The 22073-nt window shown below is 40.3% G+C and overlaps 2 long non-coding RNA genes across 2 annotated transcripts; both read left to right on the forward strand.

Annotated features, from left to right (window-relative positions):
- Positions 1 to 3791: 3791 nt before the first annotated feature.
- LOC143139342 (uncharacterized) lies at positions 3792 to 8011 on the forward strand. The gene is made up of 3 exons (XR_012990382.1): positions 3792 to 3827; positions 5442 to 5507; positions 7347 to 8011. It is a non-coding gene; the product is annotated as an uncharacterized LOC143139342 (long non-coding RNA).
- Positions 8012 to 16483: 8472 nt separating this feature from the next.
- LOC143139343 (uncharacterized) lies at positions 16484 to 18272 on the forward strand. The gene is made up of 3 exons (XR_012990383.1): positions 16484 to 17368; positions 17546 to 17907; positions 18080 to 18272. It is a non-coding gene; the product is annotated as an uncharacterized LOC143139343 (long non-coding RNA).
- Positions 18273 to 22073: the final 3801 nt, after the last annotated feature.

Consider the following 22073-nt stretch of genomic DNA (forward strand, 5'->3'; position numbering starts at 1 on the left):
TGGCAGGGTTGCTGAGATATGAGCTCACTTCCTGTTTGGCGGCTTCGCCGCAAATTTCGATTGGCTGTTACAGCCGAATGCTTCTGTCAATTGTTCCAGAAAGCAATGCACTGATAAAGCATGGTCTGAAGATGGTCTCTGCCAATTTTGGCGAGGATCCGCTGAAATGTGTGACCTGCGAAAACTTGTACGTGTTTTTGATAAAATCCAATATGGCGGCCGAATCAATTACGATGACATCACAAGTTGGCTAGGGTCAGCCTAAGGACCTCCAACTGTATTACCAGACACCAATAGTGCGTTTTAATTCTAAGCACAACAGCAGCTACAGGCCAAAAGGCCTGTTTCTTAATTACAGCGCCCCCTAGAGGTCAAAGGTCACCAGATTACTTGAGTGTCCCCCTGATTGGGTCCTGAGTCCATGCCCCAAGATTGGCTTTGATACATGTAAGGGTTGCTGAGATATGAGCTCACTTCCTGTTTGGCGGCTTCGCCGCAAATTTCGATTGGATGTTACAGCCTAATGCTTCTGTCAATTGGTCCAGAAAGCAATGCACTGATAAGGCATGGTCTGAAGATGTTCTCTGCCAATTTTGGTAAGGATCCGCTGAAATTTGTGCCCTGCGATAACTTTTACGTGTTTTTGATTAAATCCAATATGGCGGCCGAATCAATTATGATGACATCACAAGTTGGCTTGGGTCGGCCTAAGGACCTCCAACAGTATTACCAGACACCACTAGTGCGTTTTATTTCTAAGCACAACAGCAGCTAGAGGCCAAAAGGCATGTTTCTAAATGACAGCGCCCCCTAGAGGTCAAAGGTCACCAAATTTTTGGAGCGTCCCCCTGATTGGGTCCTGAGTCCATGTACAACGTTTGGTTATGATAGATCAATGGATTGCTGAGATATGAGCTCACTTCCTGTTTGCCGGCTTCGCCGCAAATTTTGATTGGCTGTTACGGGCGAACGGTTTTAGTTCCGAAGACGAAAAGGAGTATCTTTTGTGAGGCTTGGTCTGAAGATCATGTGTGTCAGGTTTGGTGTAGATAGGACAAAATTTGTGACCTGTGAAAACTTTTAAGTGTTTTTGATTAAATCCAAAATGGCGGAAAAACCATCATGGCGGAAAATGACGTCATAGAGTCCGTTGAACTCGGCTTGGTCCAAGGATTCCAACGATACCACATTTTTGACAATCAGGTCAACGGGTCAAAAGTTACGTGCGTGAACGCACGTCCAACTTTGGCCTGTTGGTGGCGCTAGAGCGCTCAAGGTGCCGGTATGAAACTTGGTGAAATTAATCATGAGACTGTCCCCAATCAGTGTGCCAAATTTCACAACTTTTCACCAGACGGTTCTATGGGCTGCCATTGACTTCAATGACGGAAGCGTAATAATAAATATAGCTGCAAGCAGCAATGAGGGGGCCAAGCAGAATAGGCCGGAGCAGCCACGGCAACTTTACATCAGACATATGGCCATAAGCTGTCAGACTAAGTTTCATTTCTAGCAACCAAAGATTGCCTGAGATATAAGATCACTTTCTGTTTGGCGGCATCAAAGCGGATTTTGTGTGTTGTGCAAACGCTTCTGTCAATTGGTCTAGAAAAGTAATGTAAGGAATTGTCTGAGGATGGTTTGTGCCAAAAGTTATGTGTGTGAACGCATATTCAACTTTGACCTGTTGGTGGTGCTAGAGTGTTCAAGGTGACGACATGAAACTTGATGTAATTAATTGTTGGACTGTCTAATGCCAAATTTCCCAACTTTATACTAGATGGCTTTATAATTGCCATAGACTTCCATGGCAGAATAATACACATCCGCAGCTACAGGCTAAAATACAGTTTTGCTAATTCAGCACCCACTAGAGGTCAAAGGTCACCAAATTTCTTGAGTGTCCTCCTAATTGGGTGATGAGTCCATGTACTACGTTTTGATACATGCAAGGGTTGCTGAGATATGAGCTAACAATTTTGATTGGCTGTTACGGGTGAACGGCTGTAGATCTGAACACAATAAAGCGAAGTGATGCTTGGTCTGAAGATGTCATCATCTTCGAAGGATTTGACTTGGCAGGCTTGGTTCTACCAAGCATGAATCCTTGAGGCGCCTTGACTTTGAGAAACAGCCATTGCCTAATTTTAGTCTGAATATAAGATTTCAGAAATCTTACAACACAATGATTTGTTTTTTATGATAGTAAGTTTCATGGTAGGCAAGTTGTATGGTGATATGTATTATTTTTTTCTTCACTCTATTCACCTGTAATTTACCCTTCACATCAAATGTATTTTGTGTTGTGTGGACATTTTCTAAATGTCTTTTGGGCTTCATGGGCTAAAACATTTAGTATGTTCTAAAGAATAGCAGCCCAATGTAAAATGTGGTGGTTTTATCCAGCTGGTAACTGGATTATTCATTTTCAGTCATTGCATTTAATCCATTGTGTGGATGGTGAATTTGGTTATACTTTGAATATTTTGATATCAGGGGGTGACAAATGAAGTTGAAAAAGTTCAGGGACTTTTATTTTGACGAGTAGGTCCTAACATCCAATAATTCGACTACGACCACGCGCCATCTTTCTTTTCCCTGACTGCTGTCAAGAGGTAAAGACGTGTTTGAATGTGTCCAGAAAAGTAACTGATATGTCTTTATGTTTGGCTTTGAGCCATTTATAACAAAATAAACACACAGAAATACGAAGATATGAAACTATGTTTAGCGGATGTACATCTGGAGAGTTAGTTCACGTATTAGTGTCACTCTATGAACGATAAACTCTACAGTTAGACAGACAGGAAAGGTAACGTTAGCGATTGTGGAAGTGTGGATTCGTAACGTTAATACTTTAAAATGTTATTATCAGATTTAAGCAGGCAGTCTGTTGAGAACAGGCCGTTATCTCATGAAATACGTTGTATTGTCGAATTAAGGTTACTTTATAGGTTAACGCTGGCACGATGCTTCACGCCATGATGATTGAGGCTAACGTTGTCAGCCACGTGTTTGTGAAGGCAGGCAAGCATGTGCAATTCTTAGCAAATAAGTAATTTAAGTAGTGATAAACAGGATGTAATGTTGGTCTAGTTTAAATTGGTCTGATTTGGCAGCGTGCATTCAAACGTCAGGGTGGAATGTGAGGTTAAAATCGTGGATGAACGTAATGTTAGGTTATGGCTAAAATAGTCTTGAACTATGAGGGCACAAGCTCACATAAGGCGACAAACGATTGTGTTGTACATGACTGGTCTAAATTATTAATTTCTGTTGGCTATATAGGTGGCAGACGGCCAAACAGTAGCCTATTTCGGGCTGTTTTGGATTACCTAATCTCAAATGGGTTCATATATTGTACCAATTACTTCATAAATTAACCGTAACCTTAATTTGACAATTGTTTTCTAAAATTCATAAGCCTGACCTTTTTTGTATGACCACCAATTCCTGCTATGAGATGTCTTGGTTTGGTTCAGATCATGGTTTTTGATATGGGAATAGATTTCACTGGGGATAGGAATTATATTTGTAAATGTAAATTGTGAATGCATAATATACAGATTTTTCCCTGGCTCAATACAAATAGAATGTCTACTTCTAGAATGTGGCAATGTCAAGAGGTTCTACCTTTTATGTAGCTAATTTGCTGGTTTTACACCAAAATCCTTTTCTGTAAATTGGGAGTGTATTGGTAGATTAAGAATGACTACAAGTTTAAAGTACAAATTGTAAATGCTAAGTATGTATCTTTCATAATCTATATTTTTTGTTTTAAACTGTTTTCCAGAATCTGGATATTTGAGTGAAGTTTTATAGTAAAGGTAAGCATGAAATGTTTCAAAGCTTTTTTCACATACCTTCACAAACAGTACAACTTGAAGGGGAATTTAAAAAATAGTTTGCTGTACTGACTGCAAAACAGTAATACTAGTAATAAATGTCATGTTGATATTTGGAATATTTATAATTGTGTACAACTCTGAGGTGCCTTACAGTCCTGGATAAAAAAAAATCCTAGTATACTGCTCTGCTTTATTCAGAATAGTTCTGATGGCCTCAGAGTATAAAGTCATGAGAATCACTGCAGGGACTCCAGCTGTAGTTTTAAGTAGTTTTCAGGGGTGATGTGTGCCATTACCTGTGTTATGGATGAATGTGGTGTGTCATGCATATGAAAGCAAGCAAGTAGGATTTAAGAGCTGTAGAGGGAAACATTAAGTTAACCCTAACCTTAGTTTAGTAGTGATTCCTATGCCGGGGTCTTAGTTGAAGTGGGTTGCTTGCATTAGTTTTATTCCTGTCTCATATGCCTTTTGCTGTAGGTCAACAAAGTGTATGCCTCATTAGGATATAGCTGTATCATACGTTTCATGGTACTTGTGCGTAGGCCTAATGGTATAACAATCCTGATGTCAAATTTGTTTCACCCTTTGTGTCAGTGCATGCAAGTGTCAGGTAAATGTACAAATATAGGGGGATGTATGAATTGAAGGTTAATAATGGCTTTAAAGCTACAGATCACCCCTTTTTATTAATTCAGTGTGGTCGACCCTTGCATATGCAATTAAATAAACCAGATTGTAGGTTGTGGAAACGAGCAGTATAGTTGTAATTAAATGTACAGTATCCACATTATAATATAATGTTCCTTATCAACGATGTTGGTGTCAAGGTATACTGCTTTGTTTAGATACTGTAGCACACTGTTTAAGGATGCAGGCTAAAATGTTGCTTTTAGCCACCAGTATCCAATGTTTCGATTTAGGAGCAGCACCATCTTATCAAAACAGATAGGCGAAATAGACTAACAATCCTGATTTTTTTTTTTTTGGTTTGGTTTTTGGTTTAGGATATTGATTAACAAATATTATATATGAAATGTGTGAGATAGCAAAAATTACAGTACTTCTACGGAAACCCTACTTGCGCTATAGCACAACTTGATGGGCAGCCTAATTTGACACAACACTGGCTCTTTGGAATTGCCATCAGGGTGTCGGCGACAGTTCAAGGCTGTGTGAGTTGATGGTAATTTGCACTTGTGACTTAGTTGGCAGTGATTCGACACCTTGTTTTTCAATTATTGAAAATGTTTTGAACATCTGGTCAGGGTTTGCAGACTATATAAACACTAATCATTGTGTGCGTGAATGTGTGATTTTATTGGGCTATTTGTCAAACATCTGAAATGCTAGACTCAGTTATTAGTCTCAAAGTATTGTTTGATTTCAGTATGCTTTGCTCATGCTTTTAAGTGTTGTATAGTTTCACTTTTGAATGTAAAGAAGTTAAAGAATATTTATGATGTAAATATGTACATTGTTGCCTGTTTATCAGAACTGATGAAATTAGTACAGTGTAACTTATGAGATGCTTAAGGAAATGTAGCATGTCAGACTTGCCTGTTTCTGATGTGTGTTCTGTGTGTTTTGCAGATGCCGCGTCCAAGCAAGCGCTCCAGGGCAGGCAAAAAAATTCAGGCTGATTTAAGGTCCACTAAGGTCAGGCTGGTGAACTTTTCATTCTGTCCTGATGTATTATGATTGTGTGTATAATAGAAAACATGTCATTTTGAACACCGTTTAAATGTTGCTTCCAGTTAGCAATTGCAGTAGTTTTTACATTTGCTTGAATGTTTAGGGGAAGGCAGGTAGGCTGTGTGCAACCATGTATGTCAGGTCATGTATGCAGGTTTGTGAAAGAGTAGGTGTTTCCCTTTCTTCTAAGTAGATGTTCTGATACACATACATATGCTGGAGTTTTATCCTCAGGAAGTTTTTGAGATGGTACAGATTATATGATGTTTCAGCTTTCTGCTTGTTATTAGTGATTTAGTGGAATATTAGTGGTTTGATATTTGCATTATATGAATGTTGAATAACAATTCTCTAGTAAATGTACAGAGTCAGGTAGTGGAGTGCAAGTCTGAGTTCATTGTCAATAGGATCATAATTGTATATTAAATATTTTTAGTATGATGGTTGAGTTCAGGTTCATGTAAGTGCCGTATCATAATGTGTGATCATGTATGGGTTGTTTTATAGCATAGATGGATTCTTTTATGAGAGAGAGAGATTATTCAACACTGATATGGTCAAATACTGCTTGGTCATGGTCAGTGGTATGAGGATCTTGGCTGTCCAGTTCCTCACAGATGATTATTAAATTCTGGCCTCACCTCAAGATCGATGTAGTGGTTGTTAACAGGATAGGCATTGTACTTTGATGTGATGGCTCTTGTACCATAAGCACTTACGTTACAGTAATCTTGATGCAGAGAAGGGCAGCTGTGTTAGGAATGGACTCAGGATGGTGCACTGTTTGTAACGCTTTACACTTAGATGGTGTCATGACTGTTATTGGCATGCAAACAGTAGAAATGTTTTCTATAGCCAAGTTGTCCAACTTTGATTGGTGAATGGAAAAAGGGTGATTTATTAGCTCTATAAATTGAACTTTTGTAGAGGCATACTGTATAAATGTGAGCTATGGTTCTTTCTAAACATACTACTACTACTACTACTACTACTACTGCTACTGTCAGTTGTAGTTGGCCTCCCTGCATGTGTTGTAAAACCTTTAGAGATTATCCAGAAGGCAGCAGCAGCATGTCTGATATTTTCTCAGCCTAAGAGGACAGATGCTTCTTGTTGTCTGCATTGGCTTCCTATTGCAGCCAGAATTAAATTCAAAACCCTGACATTGGCATATATGGCTTTTACTTGGTCAGCTCCATCTTATTGTAATAATATGATCCCGCCTTACATTCCTTCTAGACCACTGCGTTCCTCCAATAAACAACTTGTGTGTCGTTCAATGATTCAGTGTAGATCTAGACTTTTTCTCCTTTGTGCTACCTCAGTGGTGGAATGAGTTGTCTACTGGTACTTCCCCTGATGACAGTTTGCACTTCCTAGTTACATCCTAGGTTATTTGTTGCCATTGTTAGTTTCTTTTTGGTTGTTTTGATGGTTTGTTGCCAACAGATCATTGAAAGTCACAGCAATGAAGAGGACTGATCAATGATTTTATTATGATTGTTGTGTCACAGACTATCTTTAACTGTTGCCATAGCAATTGAGCAATTTTGTATTAACATCTTTAGTTGTATCAACATGTATTCTTTACTTGAGTCATTATAATTTTACATGAATTAGTGTAATTATATGTTTGGATGAAAGTGTCTGCCAAATACCATAACAAATGTGAATGATTGCATGTTTTCATAGAAGTGGAAAGACATCAATCAAGTCAATCACGCTGGGTTTTTGTTGCAACAGTTGAATGGTCAAACAACCATGGTATCATTACATGTGACTGACTAGTGTGTTTTGTTGTAGATGCCGGCTGATGTCGCTGAGCCAGGACAGACTACAGTGGACCGAGATACCGAGGTTTTGCCACCGCTACCTCGTAAAAATAAAGCAAGGGCCGAGGTTTTGCCAGCGCTACCTCGTAAAAAAAAGGCCAGTGCTCCGCAGTCTTCGGACGCCAACTTTGATCCCGTACTGTTCACGTATTGCTCACGTACTGCTCAAACTCAGCCAAACTCTGCTCAAACTCAGCCAAACTCTGCTGAAACTCTGCTCAAACTCAGCCAAACTGCTGACTCTCTGAATATGTGCCATGACTCTGCAAACCCACTGTCAAATACTTTGACTTCTAATGCTACTAATGATTGCTTGATTGAATCTGTTGACTTCCCAGAGAGATCTGTGCTGATGGGGTCCTTTCATCAAGGCGATTCACGGTTTGGAAATGTGCGCAACAAGCAGTGTGGTGCCATCAGTTTGACTGCTGTTTTGAAGTCCAAGATGAAGAACGTGTGGAGTTGGGAAACTCGAGATCTTGATGATGTTTTGATTAAGGGAACTGTTCTTTACAGGTCAATGAGTGCACAGGGTAAAATAAGAGACCAAGGAAGGGGTTACATTGCTGTGTCTGAATTGCCTAGGCAATATGAAGTGTGGAATTGTGATTTCTCAATAAACTTTGCTGATTCTTACACTGGATTTATTCAGGTTGATGACTATGACAATGCTTTACGTGATGTTGCCATGCCTTTTGATGTAGCACTGCAGCGGGCGCTGTTTAGCAATGATGCTTGTTTATTAACCATTTGTGCCAACACATGTGCTGTAGTGAATGCAGGAGCAAGGTTTGCATTTGTTGATTCACACGCTAACAGAAATGTCAACCAGAGAGGTGAGAGGACAAGTTGTGTTGCATACTTCAGCTCTATACACTCCCTGGTCACATATGTTTACGACTTTGCACGATCTTTTGGCATAAGCACACCAAGGTTTGAGGTAACTGGAGTCACAGTAATTAATGCCAACGCCCAGATGGACGATTCATCCAGCTGTTCAACGGGCTCTGCAAGTTGCCGTCCACTCTACAGCGATGTGAAGCGTAAGCCTAAAGTGTGTGAACGAGTTGTAAGTGGGTCATCTACAGTTGCAGCTAATGTCACAAGTGGCACAGAATGTTCACAGACCATACCAGACACAAATGCTTGTTCTAATGTAAACAGTAGACCACTCTACAGTGACGTTTTGAAACGAGTTTCCAGTAAGGGTGTTAAGCAAAACAAAATTGCAACAGATGTCATTCTTATTGATGCAGGTGCGCACGAACAGTCTTTTCAACCTTTAAACTGTAATGTGCAGGCAACTGATGATGTCATTATAAGTAATGTAAGAGTTCCCAAACATGCTTTTAAACCTTTAACTCGTCAGGACCAGGATGCACTGTGCACATGTTTAGAGCTTCAAAATGGAAATGTTGATGTAGGCCTAATGGCAACAACTGATATTGATGACATGGGATGTCCCTGTAAGATAAAAAGTATAAAACCTGATGGGAATTGCTTTTACCGCAGCCTGGCCTTTAGCATTTGCCACAATGAAGACAAGCATTTGAAAATAAGACGGGCTGTCGTGCAACACCTTCAGAGAAACGGCACCACATTTGAAACATATCTGAGGGATGAATACACATCTGTGCAGGATTATGTCACTAAATCAAGGATATATTACTGTGGTTCATGGGCAAAAGAAATTGATATTTTTGCTGCTGCTGACTTGTTGCAAACAACTATCTTTACTTTCAATGATGGGAGATGGAATATGCACAGACCTGCAGACTCACACACATGTAGAGAGAAGTGCATCTATTTAAATCACACTGGCAGTCATTATGAAGTTGTTGAATGTGTACAACACAAAGATGCAGGAAGGCCTTGTGCAGGAATATGCCAGCCAGTCATGATTGATGACAACTTGAGGCCACAACGGAAAAGAAAGTTGAAAGATGAATCAGAAAATGTGAAAGCAAAGAAAGATCGCCAGCGATATCACAATGACAGCGATTACAGAGAGAGAAAGCGTGCATGTGTTCGGAATAAGTATACTTCTGATCCTGAATATCAAAAATTGCTGCGTGACTACTCTAAAATGACATACAGGAAAAGTGCTTCCTTTCAAGCAATGGTACGCGGGTATTCTAGTGACAAATATAAGTCAAACAAGATCTTTCAGACTCGTGTCCGTGAGTACTCCAAAGCCAAATATAAAACAAACAGGCCATTCCAGAATCTTGTCCGTGACTACAGTCATACAAAATACAAGAAAAACATTGAATTCCAGAATAAAATTAAAGAGCATAATAAGAGGAGGTATCAAGAAAATGAAAACATCCGTGTAAATAAAATAGAAAAAAGACGTGAGAATTATTCAACATGGCAGAAAAAACAGGGAGACATTGATTTGGCTACTGATCATTTTCGTCAGGAGGTTAGCCGTGGCCCTGAATATGTATGCTCAGTCTGTCATCGTTTACTCTTCAGGAAGCAGGTGGTTGAGTGTAAAAGACATTGCTATGAAAGCAAAGGAGCGGAAGTGGCTGCATTGGCTAATAGATGCATAACACTGCAATATTTACATGTGTGTGATGTTGAATGTGAGCAGAAATGTCATCTGTCTGATAGTCCATCAAGCAAATTATGGATTTGCCATACATGTCATCGTAAAATACTTGGAGGAAAACTTCCCGAAGAGAGTGTCACCAACAACATGCATTTGGATGATATTCCACCAGAACTTAAATGTCTGAACTCTTTGGAACAACATCTCATTGCACGTCACATTCCCTTCATGAAGCTGTTGTGTTTGCCTCGAGGCCGCCAGAGAGCTTGTCATGGTCCTTGCGTCTCTGTTCCTGTTAATAACGCAAATGTGACAAATATACTCCCAAGAAATGAATGTGATGACAAGATGATAAGAGTGAAACTGAAACGCAAGTTGACATATAAAGGTCATTATGAGTACATGTATGTCCACACTGATCGTGTCAGAAATGCACTGAGGTATTTGATGGCAAACAATAAATGGTACGGTGATGTGACTATGAATGACGAATGGGTAAACTCTCTGAATGGCACTGACCAGCATGAGGAAAGTACCAAACAGGAAACACCTGCTAACAGTGATGATGACAATGTTCCTGAAGAGCAAGCAGAGGAAGATGTTACTTATATCAAAGACCAGAATGGGCTTTTGTCAGATACATCATTACAACCTGTCGATCTGGGTTCAGAGATCATTGATCAGAATTTTCAAGATATACTTAATGTGGCACCAGGTGAAGGTAACAGTCCAGTGAGGTTGCTGTCCGATAAAACCAACGAGGCAAAATGTTTCCCTGTTTTGTATCCATCTGGTGGACCTACATTCCATGATGAAAGAGAGTCCAAAATAACTCTGTCACGGTACCTGAATACACGCATTCTGAATGCAGATGGGCGTTTTGCACAGAACACAGACTTCATTTTTTACGCACAATACATATCAGAGGTGCATCAAGTTGTATCTGGTGTATCAGTGGCATTACGCAAAGGTGGCGGCAACTCCTCTCTGAAAGACGCATCACCAGACATGTTGTTGAACTCAGAGTCGTTGGGTAAAATATTGCGCAATGACGAAGGATACAAGTTCTTACGAGGAATTCGTGGCACACCTCCATACTGGATGTCAGTTCAGAAAGATTTATTTGCCATGATAAGACAACTCTCCATACCCACGTTCTTTGCATCTTTTAGCTCTGCAGATTTGAGGTGGCCTGAAATGCTGAACTCTATTCTAAGAATAGAAGGTAAACAGACGTCTGTTGACGATCTTGACTGGTCTGACAAATGTGGACTCATACGTCGAAACCCTGTGACAGCGGCAAGAATGTTTGATCACAGATGGCATTGCTTTCTCCGTGATGTAATCATGTCGCCAGCAGAACCCATAGGGAAAATAAAGGACTACTTTTATCGTGTTGAATTTCAACAACGTGGTTCTCCTCATGTCCACTGTCTTTTTTGGGTTGAAAATGCTCCCAAGATTGATAAAGAGAGTGATGATGAAGTGGCACAGTTCATAGATACATACATCACTTGTGAAATTCCACCAGAAACTGATGCAGAGCTTTACGAGGTTGTGAGCAGCGTACAGAGGCACAGCACAAGACACTCTAAGACTTGCCGCAAGAAAAACACAGTGTGCAGGTTCAATTTCCCACGGCCACCATCAAGCTGTACTTTCATCACAAGAGGCGGTAACTGTGAGGACTTGAGTGGCAATGATGACAATACAAATGCGAGTGCAATAATAAAGAATGTTAAAACTGCGTTGACCATGCCTGACATGAATTTTGATACAGCCGATGCATTTTTTGAGTCTCTTGGGATAGATCAAGGTTTGTTTGAAAAGGCGTATAACATATGTTCCAAAAAGAAAAGCATTGTCCTGAAACGAAATCCTGGAGACATTTGGGTGAACCAGTACAACAAAGACTTACTCCGTGCTTGGCAAGGCAATATGGATATCCAGTATGTCACAGATGCCTTTTCAGTTGTGGTCTACATACTGTCATACATCACAAAAGCAGAACAAGAAATGGGTTTGCTCTTACAACGTGCCCAAGACGAGTCAATGAATGGCAACCTTGATGCAAAAGCAGCATTCAAACAGCTTGGAAGTGTATACCTACACAACAGAGAAGTTTCAGCCCAAGAGGCAGTGTATCGATTAACACACATGCACTTGAAAGAATGCTCTCGTGACGTACAGTTCATTCCAGTTGGTGATAATCCTGTTAGGATGAGTTTACCTTTGCATGTACTTCAAAATAAAGCTCAATTCCAACAGTGTAATGACGAAAGCAGCATTTGGATGACCAATGTGATTGAGAGGTATAAGAGCAGACCCCAGAATGAACAATTTGAGGATTTATGCCTGGCCAGTTTTTGTTCTGAATACAGAGTTCTATCAAAGTCACAGGTTCCGACTGAAAAAGATTCACATGACATTATACAGCTCAACAACAACTGTGGCTTTGTGAAACGAAGGACCCGAACTGAACCTGCTGTCGTGAGGTATCCCAGATTTTCTCCCACAAAAAACCCTGAAAAGTACTTCCATTCTTTGCTGCAACTGTTTCTGCCTCACTATGAAGATTGTCACCTCAAACCGCCCCAGTTTGATACATATGAGCATTTCTATAAAAATGGTGCAGTGAAATGTGGCGTTGATGTTCAAAGAGTGCAGTTGATTGTGGATACCAACAAAGCTTTATTTGAAAAAGAAAGTGATGAGATTGACAGAGCTAAACAGTTGCTGGAAGACAAAATTGATTTAGAAGATGCCTGGGCTCAAATATGTCCTGAAACAGAAAGAGAGCGTCTTCATTGTTTGGATCTGATGAAAGAAAAGGTTGCAGATGATGAAGGTGATGATGATGACAAACTCATTCCTGACCTGACAGCAAACCCACAGACTACATGCACTTTGGAAACAAATCATGTGTCAATGCCCAGACAGGATGCATTGCATTTATTGCGATCATTAAATGAAGAACAGTCTGCCATATTCTATGCTGTTCGTAAGTGGTGTTTGCAGAAAGTGTTTGGGCAAAATCCTGAACCGTTGCGATTATTCATTACTGGTGGAGCAGGAACGGGGAAAAGCCATTTAATCAAAGCGATACATTACGAATCTACCAGGCTGTTGTCACAGATTGCTGAAAATCCTGAGGACCTCACTGTGCTTCTAACAGCACCTACAGGAGTGGCTGCATATAACATTGGTGCTGCAACAATTCACAATACATTCTCCATTGGTGCAAATGTCAAACTGCCATATCAACCACTAGGTGATGAGAAAGTCAATTCTTTGCGAACCAAAATGGGAAGCTTGCAAATTCTTATCATTGATGAAGTGTCCATGGTCGACCACCGTCTTTTGGCCTACATTCATGGTAGACTGCGTCAAATCAAGCAGACTGGTGATTATTCCTTGTTTGCAAAAGTTTCCCTGATTTGTGTGGGTGATTTTTTTCAACTCAAGCCCGTGAAAGGCACGCCTCTTTTTGCTGAAAACAAAGGAGCCAACCTGTGGGACAACAACTTTGAGGTTGCAGAACTGACTAAAGTTGTTAGACAAGAAAATGCAGCATTTGCGGAAATGCTTAATCGTCTCAGAGTCCGTAAAAAGAACGAACCTCTCACCGACCGTGATGTTCTCACATTGAGGCAGCGTGAAACTGGTGAGGAATCTACGGACATTCATGTGTATGCTACAAATGCAGAGGTTGATGAATATAACGTGAAGAGACTGCAAGAGATCTGCCCAGACGCAATCACCATACGTGCTCAAGACTTTGTCCGAAATCCCAAAACTGGAAGAATGGAACGGAAAGTTAGCTTTCACACAAAAGTTTTCAACTCTTGCTTGCCTAAATGTGTTTCGTTAGGTGTTGGAGCAAGGGTCATGTTGAAGAAAAACATAGATGTGTCTGATGGCCTTGTCAACGGAGCATGTGGCACAGTCGTGGAAATTATTCAAAGTCAACAAGACGATGACATGCCTGCAGCTATCCATGTGGAGTTTGAAGACCCTAATGTAGGAAAAATCCAGAGGTCAAAAGCAAAAAGGGTTTCTGAACGTTCAACGATAGTGGAAGTGCAAGAGGAACAAGTGGCTAATAATGGTGGAGTACGAAGGCAACTGCCGATTAGCCTGGCCTGGTCAGTAACTGTACATAAATGTCAAGGGCTTACTGTTGAAAGGGCTGTTGTGTCACTCAAGAAGATCTTTGCACCAGGGCAAGCATACGTTGCGTTGAGTCGAGTGAGAACTCTCGGTGGGCTGATAATTGAGGACTTCAAAGAATCTGCCATATTTTGTGATAACAAAGTAGATTCGGCTATGAAAAGCTTGCCTGAGTTTAACTTTGGAATGTCTGTTTCATCTAACATGAACCCTGTGTGCACAGTAGCACTTCACAATGTACAGAGTTTGAATGCTCACATTCAGGATGTTCAATCCCATAAAGCCCTCATGAATGCTGACTGTATTTGCTTAACAGAGACATGGCTCAATGTAGACACTGATGAAGAGCCACAACTTCCAGGATACGTCTTCAAACACAATCCGAGGGGAAACTGTTACGATGACTCTGAGCCAGCCTTTGCAGCGCTGAAACAACAACAAAGAGGTGGAGTTGGTGTGTATTGTTCAGAAAACATTGATGTGCAGGTGTCAATTCCAGAAAGATGCAATTTGGAATGTCTGTATTTTGAAATACCTCATGCAAATTTGACTGCTGCTGTGTTGTACAGGCCCAGCTCTTATAAGATTGACATGTTTCGAGAACAGTTATTACAGGTCATTTTTGAACTTGAGAAGCATCCAGGGACAAAGCTCATCATGGGAGACTTCAATGAGGACATCTTTGTATCTTCTACAATTCTCAAGTTACTGGAACGGCATGGATACAATCAGCACGTGCAAGCAGCTACAACTGAAAAAGGTACATTAATAGATCATGTTTACATTAAAGGCACAGAACATGTTGTTGTTGATGTTGTGCAGACATACTACAGTTTTCATGAAGCAATACTGATCTCACTGTTGTAATGTTTTCTGTGATTAATGATATTTGTGTTTGAATAGGTAAGTATTTATATTCTGGTTATGTTATGATGTCATTATGTGTTTACTCCATAGTCCGTCCGCTGAGTGGGATTATGATGGGTGGGTGGGTGGTGGCAAGGAGAGAGCATACACTGGACGGCTCCTTGCAGGGCATGGGAGGGGTATAGGGGCCATTTTCCAAAAGAAGTTGCAAATAACGGTAAAGATATACAGATGAATGTGTAAATATCAGAAAACAATACAGTTGATTTATTATAGGTGATTTTTTTTTAAGTCAGTGGATCGGTCCTTAATTGTCTCAAGTATTTTAAGTTATGTCTTGTTAATGTTTGTCAAATAATTTCATTTTGGTTGCATTACACCACCATTACACCAAGTTATGTGTAATGCTTTAAATGCTAACAAGAGTCCAAATTAAAGTTATAATGAATGGACAGACATAGCACATATAGCGTAATGAATGTTTTTATCTTTACCGTTATTGTGAACCTTAACATTATTAGTGAATTACAGTTAAGACGATAACAGTCAGTAACAGCAAACACAGCTGTTCAATTTCAGTGCAGTAAAATAAAATTACCCATATTATTTTACAGATATTACAGTCAGTTGAATACTGGTGTTATTATTGCAACACTGAGTTAAAGGACAACAATTCTTTAAATCTTCAATGAAGTGAAAGAATAAATTGTGTATGAATGAATTGTCTCGAGATTGTGTAAGAATGGTGAAAAAACAAAGAAAGAAAACAAATCTTAAAAGTGCAACTTCTTTTGGAAAATGGCTCCTATACAGGGAACTTTTTTGGTCAACATTTTCATGAATTATGGAATTATACCAAGTGGACAGTCATGCCATTGCTGTTTATCATGCATATCAAAGGTGTCCAAATCACCACCAATTTGCAGCTAACTCTCAGTTTTCAACATATACAGCAGTGTGACACAAAAAGTGTTCCTGCTTCACCCTTATTGTTGTCTTAATGACATATGCTTTGGCACAGTAAAGTCATGATACCATATGTACAAGATTACTTAAACAGTGCTGATTACAGACAATCTCTGTCATTTACTGTGGGATCAGTTCTGTTGCCTTTAAGATAACACAGGTCAGAGGCCCAGCCTACATCTCGCTGCAACATCAATATTTCTTGGAAAAGGGCAGGTTCTCCAAGGACATTCTGGTTGGTGGTGTTGCCACCAGCACCAGGGCAGTTGAAGGACATGAAAGCCATGGACGGCAATGCAATCTGCTGAGAGAAGCATGTGAGTAAACATACTTCCTGGAGATAGGTGATGTGTAAAGGAGTCACATTCAGAGGACACATTCAGAAGAATACCATTTGGATTAATAAAAAAAAAAACAGCAACAACAACTATATTCCTGTGTGGGACTACACAGCCGTTCTATGCAGTGATTTCTATGTCTGCCGAGACTGACAGGTGCATCTTAGCACTGTGTATATCTTTCATACCAATTGAACAGAACACTACCATTTTTGTTTGAGTGATGAAACTGCATGTTAGAAGTAATTTACATATTTAGCACTGTCCACTTGGTATGCAGTTCTGTAAACAGGGTCTAATACACATGGTGAATCAAACTAAATTGCATTGTTAAAGTAGTTCAAATATGCATCATTTGATCATTTCATTTACAAATGTGTTACAATATATTGACAGACTTTAGATAATTATTTTGTTTATGTAAAAAATGCTATTTTTTGACATTATGAATTCAGAGAAGAAAGTTTGTTTTTGTTTCTAAGTTTTAGATTGGGTGAGGACAATTCACTTGGTTACTTAATCAACCCAGGACAATGTTCAGCCATTAGTCCTGTACAACTACTTGAAATAAGACATATTTAATGGTTTAAGTTTTAAGTTTTTCAAGTTTTAAGTTTTTCATTTGGACCTGATTTTGTATTAGGCTGTTCTTCTGTGTGGGAATGATTTGTTTTAGCTATAAATACTATAAGTATTTTGTTACCACACCAAGGATTGTAATTTAGATGGTGTGTAACATGTTACTTTACTTGTTGATATTGCATGAACTATTTTTAATTTGTTTTGTTTTGTTATATTATTGTCAGTTATTGTGAAGTATGTTTTGGCATGGATAATTACAAAGAAGGAAAAAGAAGGAAGAGATATTGATGTTATATCAGAAGAGTTACTGATGATTTCATTTCATAATGGTATATACGGAATCTGTTCACTAACATATTGCTAAATTTTACTACTGGATCTGTACAATTAACCACCACAATACAATGGACTGAATGCAATAAGTCTTACTTTGTAAGACAAAACTGAACCAACCACTTCAGAGGTGTGGAGTCGAAAATGCTGTCATCAGATCTTCTGGCATATTGACTTTATGTGAGTACCCATTATATTTAACTGTACATTTTTTTCAAAGACAGGCATCCTAATTCTGATTCATCCATATTTGACAGGATGTGAACTTTAAGAAAAAGACATGCTGCTTTATTTCACCTGTGTATAGCATGTAGACTTTTATTGTAAATGTACATCTGCTCTCAAATGACCATACAGAAAATGTTGGCCCAGGCCCAGCCTCACAGCCTTCCAAGTGGCCTGCAACACTCCTGCTGCGGATCATGGACATCCACCAGCAACGCAGCCTTCCGAGTGACCTGCACCAGACACAGGGCCTGCTGCGGATCACGGTCATCCACCAGCAACGCAGCCTTCCGAGTGGCCTGCACCAGTCCTGCTGCGGATCACGGACATCCGCCAGCAACGCAGCCTTCCTAAAGAACTGCACCAGTCACAGAGCCTGCTGCAAATGACGGACATCTGCCAGCCATGCAGCCTTCCTAATGACCTGCACCAGACACAGGGCCTGCTGAGGATCACGGTCATCCACCAGCAACGCAAACTATCAAGATTTTAATGTGAGTATCCGTGTTTTTCTTTTTCCAAAAGATGCAATCTAAATGTTTATGCATATTTTAGTAGGATGTATATGTTATACACTGTTAATGAATAGACATTTCTTACACATGTGGAACAAAAGAATGTATACTTTTATTGTAAATTTACATCTGCTCTACAATCACCTTACAGATAATGTTTGCCCAGTTTCAAAGAATATACTTGCTGAGATGCTTCAGAGTTGTGGTGTGACCACTACCACAGGTGTGCACAGAACTTGTCCATGCGTCTATTCCATCGGACACACCAATCGTGAGGACAGCTGAGGCTCATGGACATTCACAAGCCACACAGCCTATCGAACCACCTGTACCAGATGGAGAGCCTGCTGAGACTACTCATCCTCCTTTTCCATTGGTGGTTGTGGTGGTGCAGAGGGGCTTTTACTTGTCACAGATGTACCCTCACCTGCCTTGTGACCTCCTGAGGCTCATGCACCTAATCTTCGCAATCTACAACAGCACTACAGGACAGCGTTACAAAGGACATTGAGCTGTAGATGTGGCCATTTACTGACTAAGGGTGGACAAGCCCAGTTAAGAACATTGACTTTGTGCTGTAGATTATTATAGAACCATTTAGTAATACAAGGGAAATAGAAGTAATTAGGGCTTTAATGACTACATGTTTTTGCATTTTCTCAGTTTTATTGGTGGAGTTGCCACCAGCACTAGGGCATTTGAGTGACAGGAATGCCATGGACAGCAATGCAATCAGAGAAGCATGTGAGTAAACATGCTTTCTGGAGGCAGCTGATGTGTAAAGGGGGCAAATTGAGAGGAAACATTCAGAAGAATACCATTTGGAATAAAAAAAAAAAAAAAGACAGCAACGCAGCCTTCCGAGTGGCATGCACCAGTCCTGCTGCAAATCACGGACATCCGCCATCAGCGTAGCCTTCCCAATGAACTGCACCAGTCACAGAGCCTGCTTCAGATGATGGACACCTGCCAGCAGCGCAGCCTTCCGAGTGACCTGCACCAGACACAGGGCCTGCTGCGGATCACGGTCATCCACCAGCAACGCAGCCTTCCGAGTGGCCTGCACCAGTCCTGCTGCGGATCACGGACATCCGCCAGCAACGCAGCCTTCCCAAAGAACTGCACCAGTCACAGAGCCTGCTGCAAATGACGGACATCTGCCAGCCATGCAGCCTTCCTAATGACCTGCACCAGACACAGGGCCTGCTGAGGATCACGGTCATCCACCAGCAACGCAAACTATCAAGATTTTAATGTGAGTATCCGTGTTTTTCTTTTTCCAAAAGATGCAATCTAAATGTTTATGCATATTTTAGTAGGATGTATATGTTATACACTGTTAATGAATAGACATTTCTTACACATGTGGAACAAAAGAATGTATACTTTTATTGTAAATTTACATCTGCTCTACAATCACCTTACAGATAATGTTTGCCCAGTTTCAAAGAATATACTTGCTGAGATGCTTCAGAGTTGTGGTGTGACCACTACCACAGGTGTGCACAGAACTTGTCCATGCGTCTATTCCATCGGACACACCAATCGTGAGGACAGCTGAGACTCATGGACATTCACAAGCCACACAGCCTATCGAACCACCTGTACCAGATGGAGAGCCTGCTGAGACTCATCCTCCTTTTCCATTGGTGGTTGTGGTGGTGCAGAGGGGCTTTTACTTGTCACAGATGTACCCTCACCTGCCTTGTGACCTCCTGAGGCTCATGCACCTAATCTTCGCAATCTACAACAGCACTACAGGACAGCGTTACAAAGGACATTGAGCTGTAGATGTGGCCATTTACTGACTAAGGGTGGACAAGCCCAGTTAAGAACATTGACTTTGTGCTGTAGATTATTATAGAACCATTTAGTAATACAAGGGAAATAGAAGTAATTAGGGCTTTAATGACTACATGTTTTTGCATTTTCTCAGTTTTATTGGTGGAGTTGCCACCAGCACTAGGGCATTTGAGTGACAGGAATGCCATGGACAGCAATGCAATCAGAGAAGCATGTGAGTAAACATGCTTTCTGGAGGCAGCTGATGTGTAAAGGGGGCAAATTGAGAGGAAACATTCAGAAGAATACCATTTGGAATAATAAAAAAAAAAAGACAGCAACGCAGCCTTCCGAGTGGCCTGCACCAGTCCTGCTGCGGATCACGGACATCCGCCATCAGCGTAGCCTTCCCAATGAACTGCACCAGTCACAGAGCCTGCTTCAGATGATGGACACCTGCCAGCAGCGCAGCCTTCCGAGTGACCTGCACCAGACAGGGCCTGCTGAGGATCACGGACATCCACCAGCAACGCAGCCTTCCGAGTGACCTGCACCTGTCTTGCTGCGGATCACGGACACCCGCCAGCAACGTAGCTTTCATAATAAACTGCAGCATTTGGTTTTTCTACATAAACTGTTATTAGTTATTATGAGATCTTCTGACATATTGACATTATGTGAGTACCCATTATATTTAACTGTATATATGGTGAGGACTATGAATTTCCCCTGGGGATCAATAAAGTATCTATCTATCTATCTGACTGCTGAGGCTTATGGACATTCACAAGCCACACAGCCTATCAAACCACCTGTACCAGATGGAGTGTTGTGACCTGCTGAGGCTCATGCAGCTGATCTTGGCAATCTACAACAGCACTACAGGACAGCATTGCAAAGCGCAATGAGCTGTAGATGTGGCCATCTACTGACTAAGGGATGACAAGCCCGGTTAAGAAGATTGACTTTTTTTGTTCTGTAGATTATTATAGGACCATTTAGTAATGCAAGGGAAATATAAGTAATTGGGGCTTTAATGACTTCATGTTTTTGCTTTTTCTCAGTTTTATTTTTTTTACTATTTATCTTTGCTTTTTGTTCTATCATTGTTTTATGTGGAACTTTCTATTTCTGACATTACATTTTATACAATAATTGCAAATAAATGTCATACTATCATACTATATCTAGGAGGTTAGTTTACAGGGTATTTGTTTGCATAACATCATGCAATTTCTACCTCATCCATTGGAACACTTATTGATAACAAACCAGAATAATTCAGAAAATATTTTAAGATGTTTATATATTAAGCATAGAAAAGATGTGATGATGTGAATCACATGACAAAAAGGACACATGTTGTAGCAGATTATCAATGACTGCAGTAATGACTTTTAGTCCATAAATAGCCTGACAGTTAACAGACTAACCACACTCATGGATTAACTAACCTAAATGTGAGATTGTAAGATTGTAAAATCTATGTAAAATGTACTTACATATCACTAGCTATGCTATATTCAAATGTGATTAATAAACTACAAATGTTTGCCATATCTTTCTTTACTCAAAAAAGACTTTGAATACTCAGTTAATTTTCAAATGAACGAACTTAAATACGTCAAGTTTTACATCCTTATACATAGACTGTTATCAAACTAAATTGCATTGACATGAAACATTGGCATGTGTCAGCCAAAGGACTATTTTCAATAGCCAGTAAGGTTTATATCCAAACACATGAAAACTTACAAGCCAAAAAATATCAGCTCACTTCCTGTTTGGCGACTTCACCACCAATTTCAATTGGATGTTACGGGCGAATGCTTCTGTCAATTATTCCAGAAAGCAATGCACTGATAAGGCATGGTCTGAAGATGGGCTCTGCCAATTTTGGTGAGGATCCGCTGAAATTTGTGACCTGCGAAAACCTGTTTGTGTTTTTGATTAAATCCAATATGGCGGCCAAATCAATTACGATGACATCACAAGTTGGCATGGGTCAACCTAAGGACCGCCAACAGTATTACTAGACACCACTAGTACATTTTAATTCCAAACACATCAACAGCTACAGGCCAAAACGCATTTTTGCTAATTGCAGCGCCCCCTAGAGGTCAAAGGTCACCGATTTTTTGAGAGTCCTCCTGATGGGGTCCTGAATAGTTGTACTAAGTTTGGCTTTGATACATGCAAGGGTTGCTGAGATATGAGCTCCTGTCCTGTTTGGGGCTTCGCCGCAAATTTCGATTGGCTGTTACGGGCGAATGCTTCTGTCAATTATTCCAGAAAGCAATGCACTGATAAGGCATGGTCTGAAGATGGGCTCTGCCAATTTTGGTGAGGATCCGCTGAAATTT

This window comes from Alosa pseudoharengus, unplaced genomic scaffold (assembly GCF_046254945.1).
Source record: "Alosa pseudoharengus isolate Yale_2024_CS ecotype anadromous, Long Island Sound unplaced genomic scaffold, YU_APseudo_1.1 YU_APseudo_1.1_scf_22, whole genome shotgun sequence".
NCBI lineage: Eukaryota > Metazoa > Chordata > Actinopteri > Clupeiformes > Clupeidae > Alosa > Alosa pseudoharengus.